The 6,059-nt window shown below is 42.7% G+C and overlaps 2 protein-coding genes across 2 annotated transcripts in view; one reads left to right on the top strand and one right to left on the bottom strand.

Annotated features, from left to right (window-relative positions):
- LOC108745726 overlaps positions 1-6,059 on the bottom strand; it is a 12,963-nt gene continuing 6,904 nt past the window's right edge. The window contains exons 3-4 of the mRNA XM_018482041.1: positions 2,863-2,867; positions 1-13 (exon numbers count right to left, since the gene is read on the bottom strand). The gene's annotated coding sequence lies outside the window, so the exon portion shown is untranslated. The remainder of the gene's footprint in view (positions 14-2,862; positions 2,868-6,059) is intronic.
- Positions 3,321-6,059, top strand: part of LOC108745725 — a 7,661-nt gene continuing 4,922 nt past the window's right edge. The window contains exon 1 of the mRNA XM_018482039.1: positions 3,321-3,582. The gene's annotated coding sequence lies outside the window, so the exon portion shown is untranslated. The remainder of the gene's footprint in view (positions 3,583-6,059) is intronic.

The following is a 6,059-nucleotide window of genomic DNA, read 5'->3' as shown; positions in this document are numbered from 1 at the left end:
CCGCGCACTCTCCCTCTCGCTCTTCCTCTTCGTGTATCCTTTCGCTACCTCCACCTCCTCGAGTATTCCAGTCCGAAGAGCCCGAGGAGCCAGATGAGAGACTCTCGGTGCCTTGGTCGAATCGTCGCGTCGCGTCGCGTCACGTCGATTGAAATTTAGGATACTCACGATCGCTCCTGTAATGCCCTCCTTTCCTTTCTCATTCTTCCGGCCGACTTTCTCTCTTGGGAGCAACGATTTCGGATTGCAAGCCGCTCCCAAACTTCATATCCTTCTCCCCTAATTTACTTAGAGGTTATTCGTCGTTGAAAGAACGATCGTATATATCAAATTAAAAATCATTTAAAATCTACTTGAGAGATATATATATATATATGTGTGTGTGTGTGTGTATAAACTGTTAAATATAATGTATATATAATATATAATTAGTAATAAAAGATAGATTGTAGAATAAATTTTAGGACGTATCTTTGTTAATCAGAAAGCTGATATCTCGCAAACAACTTGACAATCTCCTTTATTTCTCTTTATTTACGTATCTATATGTTAAACTCGGACCGAATTGTGGGAACGCTTAGTATTTTCAAGCACATTTGAAATTTTGAATGAAAGACTCGTTTCCCATAATGTATATATATCTTTTTCGATTTTTTCAAAACACCACCATTTTTATTTGCGCAAAATTTTTTATTCGGAATAGTGTCAATTCATATTGAAAAAACTCGGGCGAATCATACGTTTGGCAGCACACAAGATATGCGCACGCGCGTGCGCGCGTGAGAGAGAGAGAGAGAGAGAGAGAGAGAGAAATCTGAGAAATTCTTTATATAATTAACGAGCGGAACGTGTCGCGGGTGCGTGCATGGATTTATCCTGTCCTCGTCCGACGTTCACGTTGAATCAGTACCCCCCTATATAGACTATAGAGAGTACACACACATATATATATATATATATATATATATATATATTATATGTGTATATATAAAGAGGTACGAGAGGGTAGAAACGAAGCGTCGCGTCGACTTGGGCGACGAGTGGTACGAGCGAGCGTTTCACGCGTCGCTACCCCTCCTGCGGTGGACCAATTAGCATCGTTTCACGTACGGTGTGACGTAAGTGGTCATCCAGTCTCTTCTATATCGGGCAAAGAGAGCGCGACTGCGCGCCGCAGGAAAAGTCTCGATAAATAATAAATGCGGACAACGCGCCGCGATAAACTTTCGGCGCATTATTTATCTCCCTCCCATTAATCGACCGCTCGTACGTTACAAAAGAACTAATTACCACCTTCGAAGGAAAACAGCCTGACGGCTGTTAGCTGAAATTATTTCTATGTCGCGTCGTTATTTATTAAATTAAAATAACATTTAAAACAACGAAATTGTTCAGCTAGCTAACGAAATAAGTTTAATTTCATTTAATTTATCGCACTCAGTTTGGAGATTTGATTTGTCAATTATATCGTATAATGAATTTCGCAAATGAAACATGCAAAGTTACCTACATCGATTCCTCCGTGATGTGATTTTTAGAATTTTTCTAGAAAAAAATTATTATTTTCTACCGCATTTGTTTGTCGTAGAAAATAATCTTAACGAAAAACGACGTCTGCAAATACGACGGTGGTACTCTTTTCAATCATCGGCGAACGTCGGCGAATTTAAGGGAGTCGATGTGTGTTACGTTCACTCATGCGTGTACATACGATTCTCTTGTAACTACTGAAAAATGTATATCTCTACGCCCCTCGAGCTTTCTCGCACGCGTAATGCGTAATGCGTAATGCGTAATGCGTAATGCGTAATGCGTAATGCGTAATGCGTAATGCGTAATGAAGAGAGAAGAGCTCCGATATCCTTTAACATCGATACTCAAATCAAACGTAAAGAGTTCGATCACCATCGGATTACTATACTGTTAACGATGGAGATTGATTTCCTTTTCGTGAATATTCTCGCCTTCTTCTCGCTGCCTCGTAAGAGAGCTTAAACCCGCTTAAAATTAAGTCTTATCTAATTTGCCAACAATTCAACTTCCTGTCTCGCAAACTGCATATTTATGGAACACATGTTTCTCCTCCGGTCCGTCTAATGAAAGAAAGAATGAAATCGAATGCGTGTGATACGATTAAGAAATAATTTCTTGAAATAAATAAGATTTCCGAGAGAATAAAGAAGGGTAAGTATCGTTCTTAAAAGACTTGTATCTATATAATACTCGTAGATACAAGCGAGACGGTGAGGAAACCTCGCGCTCTTATCCTAATTAAGACATGACGTTCCATACGCTCTCTCGATCATTGTTTATAGCGCGAGGAGCCGCGGGGCAAACTGTATGACGCGTAAACGCGCGAGTTTTTTCAATTCCATTCGGCTTTATATAAACGGAGGTATGCGCGGATCCCTTCGGAGGTGGCGGCGACGTGTAAACTGCACGTACGTCTACATATACTCGCAGATTATATACCCTCGTCGAAGAGACACGTCGCGTCGTGTCGTTTCGCAGCAAGCGCGAGAATGGAGCTATATACAGAAGCGGAGGAACGAGCCAGGGAGAAAGATTCCTCCTCGCCTATATCTGTTTTCCACTTTTTTTTTTCCCTCCCCCTAGCAGGGCTACCGCGCGTTTCGCGCGCGCGACAGCGTCGCGAGAGAGAGAGAGAGAGAGAGGGGGGGAGGGAGGGAGCTGACCGCGGCGCCTCTCTCTCTCCCTCATCCCTCAACATTACTCTTCCCTCTTCACTTTTTAGTGCCGCCCCCTCCTTTCTCTATCTGTCTCTATCTTCCATTCTTCGCGCCGCAAACGCCCGCGGTCCCTCCCTCGCGCTTCCTCCCTGCGGCACGTACCCTCTCCCACTTCGTCTTTGCCTCGAAATGTGGCATTCAACAGGGCTTTCCACGCTGCTTGCGGTGGTGCGGAATCCGCGCGCCGGTTTGCCGCTACGCGCGCGGCCCGGCGTGGCGGGGGAGGAGGAGGGGTGCATCGGGGGAAATGATGCGCAGATTGGCCGGATCATCTCAAAAACCACCACCCTCCCGCCTCCTAGCCCTCCTCCGCCTCCTCTCTCTCTCTCTCTCTCTCTCTCTCTCGTCCCCTCGCGCGCTCGCGTTCGTCCTCTGCCTACTACCTACTACCTACTACCTACTACCTACTACCTACTACCTCCCTCGCGCGCTCTTCCGCAGCGCTCCCCGTCACTCTCTCGCACCCTCGCCTCGTCGCCGACGGTCGCCAAGGGATGGAATACAGCCCCCACCGCCGTCGCCACCGTCACCGCTCTCTGCCGCCGCCGCACCACACAACCATCCCGACTGCCACGCAGCCGTCGACGACGAGTGACTGAGTCCTCCGATTATTATCTCATTTGCCGCGACGACTAGCGGCACGCGTCCAACACCTACTTCGTGCCATATTCTTGGACGACGGCAGAGGGATATCCGTAGATCGTCTAGATCGTCTAGACCGTCATCCCGTGGTGGACATCATCGTAATCATTTAATACGAAGCGGCGCCAACTTTGAGAATCCCGCCACTCGCCGTCGTCGGTGTCACGCGTACGGGCGTACAGGCGTACAGGTGAGTCTACGATCATCCGCGATCATCTGCGACCACCTCTTGAGGACCGTTCTTTCGCACCCCCCCCCCCCATCCTGCCCCACCACCGAGGGTCATCGACTACTCGCGCCGGCGATGATACGGATGTTAGCGCCAAGATTGGCACGTTGGACCGCGAAACGAAGGGCACAACTTGTAGGACGATTTTTTTCCGTGACAGCGCAAAAGTTATACTCTATATTTATCTTTCCGTCATAGAGCGGCGATCGCGCGTGGAGACCGGAGTTGATTAATTTTCATAAAATGAGTAGGTTTTTGTGTTTTTTTTCGCGCGGTTTAATTGCCGCGATTTCTTTTATTTGCGCAAGAGTTTATTTGCGAAGATTCCTGAGAAACTAATCTATCCGCGTAATAATTTTAATCATCTGTTTCATCATATTCAATTTTGGTTGGAGAATAAATTGAGATTCTTTTTAACGTACGGTACTTAGGTATCTTTCTGCACGAAGCAATTCTCTGTTACACCTATTACGCGCCATACGTGCCGTACGTGCCGTCTAATGACGATGCTGCGACTGTACCGCTTAACTGGTTATTTTATGTACTTCCCGTTAAACATCTGCCGTGCATATCGCATCTGCATGATAATCAAAACGATCGATTCCGCAAACGGGTTGTTTTCTTTTCATGTACAAGAATATAACGCAATTAACGTGATTACCGCGTGATGGCCGCAATTTTCATCGCGTAACACTCATTGTATTTCTTTGGCGTTATAGGTAAATACGTCTATAACAGGAGTTCAATCTATATATTCTTTCAATTTTCGCAATTCGCTAAAAAAAAATCTTTGATTTAATACTGAAATAAGTAACACTTTAAAGATTTCTATTACTAAGATATGTAAAAGAAACCGCCAAACACCGCCGCTCGGCCGAGACTATAGATATATTTTGATGTCTAGTAATACTTGTGTGTAAATTTAAAAATTTTTCACAACAAGTTCTTACGCATTATATATTAGGATAAGTACTAGTACCCAGTAGATATTATCAGATCGATGATCAGTTTAATTCATGAGATTATTATTTTAGTTTATGATTGCGTTGCAAGTTTTGACAGCATTCGGCACGCAGTACTTACGAGTATGTAACTGAAATAAGATATATATTTAAAATTTGCATGGAATAATATATAAAAACTAAATATAATCAATCTAGCCTCGATCGATTTTGCTGGTTTCTTATACCTTATATTTCATTTATTTATATATAGTAGTCCTGTTTATAACTCATTATTATTTATTAATCAGCTTTATTAAATCGGTATTAATTCTTTCTTTTCGGGAATAAAAATTATCTTAATTTTTTTGTGTAATCTCAATCGGACGTAGGTACATCTCTAGAACATTTGCATTCTGATTTTGAGATAATGTATAAGAGAACACAAAGAATAAATAATGTTGAACGATAATAATAGCAATAACAAAGTGTCAAGTGTCATAATATCTGTTGGAAAAAATGGTCGGGCGTACATGATATCAGACGGATCATCTTATTTCTTGGGGGTGCAAGATTTCAAGGATACGTCCGAGAGTTATTCGGCGAGCGCGTTCCTTCATGTGACACCGAGAATAGGACGTTTGAATTACGCAGAGAGTTCAACCGTAAAAAATGCCCAGATTCCGCTGTAACCGTCGGCTTTTTCTCTCTATGCAAAGTAAGAACGAGAGTTTGCTGCGAGAGCGTACGTCCCGCAATAAAAATATTTATGTGAATGATGAAAGAATTGCACGTCGCATCTCTTTTCTCAAAGTAACATTAAAGAATCTAACTGCGTGAAGATAATCGGTATAAAAAGATTTTAAATATTATTATACATATACTCGTATAGTGCAATTAGTGTAATGAAACTAATTTATTTGTTTTGCAATGTAAGTCTACTTTTTTAAACGTCATAAATCTTCCGTAATGCATTATACATTGATATCCATCTGCAAAAAATATAGAAAGGTGGCCAACTATCGAAAATAACGTAAACTACCTCTTGAGGACGGACGAAGCATCCAACAATCGGTCGTCCGCGATATCCAACAATGAACGAAATGAAACAGACTGTCGCAATTAAATTGGATGACGGCAATCGTATCAAAACACTTCTTTTACAGTTTTATATATACATTTTAATACACTAATCTCAGAGTGAAAGAGAAAATACAGAAATGTAAATGACAATGTGATAGCGTGAAAGGAAAGAAATATACGAGTAGTATGCGTATATTATCAGGTTGAATAGAAATCTGCACAAATAAGAGATGCGAGTGTGGTTCGTTATTTGATACGTTTGCGTCTCGCGATAGCGACGGAGATAGCGACGCGATAAAGTGAATGCCGAAAGGAGGTTACAGGGGTAGTAAGAAGAGACGAGACGAGACGAGTTCACAAGGAAGAAGAGAGAAAGAGTTTCGGATCAGAGTTTGAGAGAAAGGCAGAAGGCGA

The sequence above is a fragment of the Trachymyrmex septentrionalis genome, unplaced genomic scaffold (genome assembly GCF_001594115.1).
Source record: "Trachymyrmex septentrionalis isolate Tsep2-gDNA-1 unplaced genomic scaffold, Tsep1.0 scaffold148, whole genome shotgun sequence".
NCBI lineage: Eukaryota > Metazoa > Arthropoda > Insecta > Hymenoptera > Formicidae > Trachymyrmex > Trachymyrmex septentrionalis.
The sequence above is the reverse complement of the archived record's forward strand: the minus strand, read 5'-3'. Positions and strand labels throughout refer to the sequence as shown.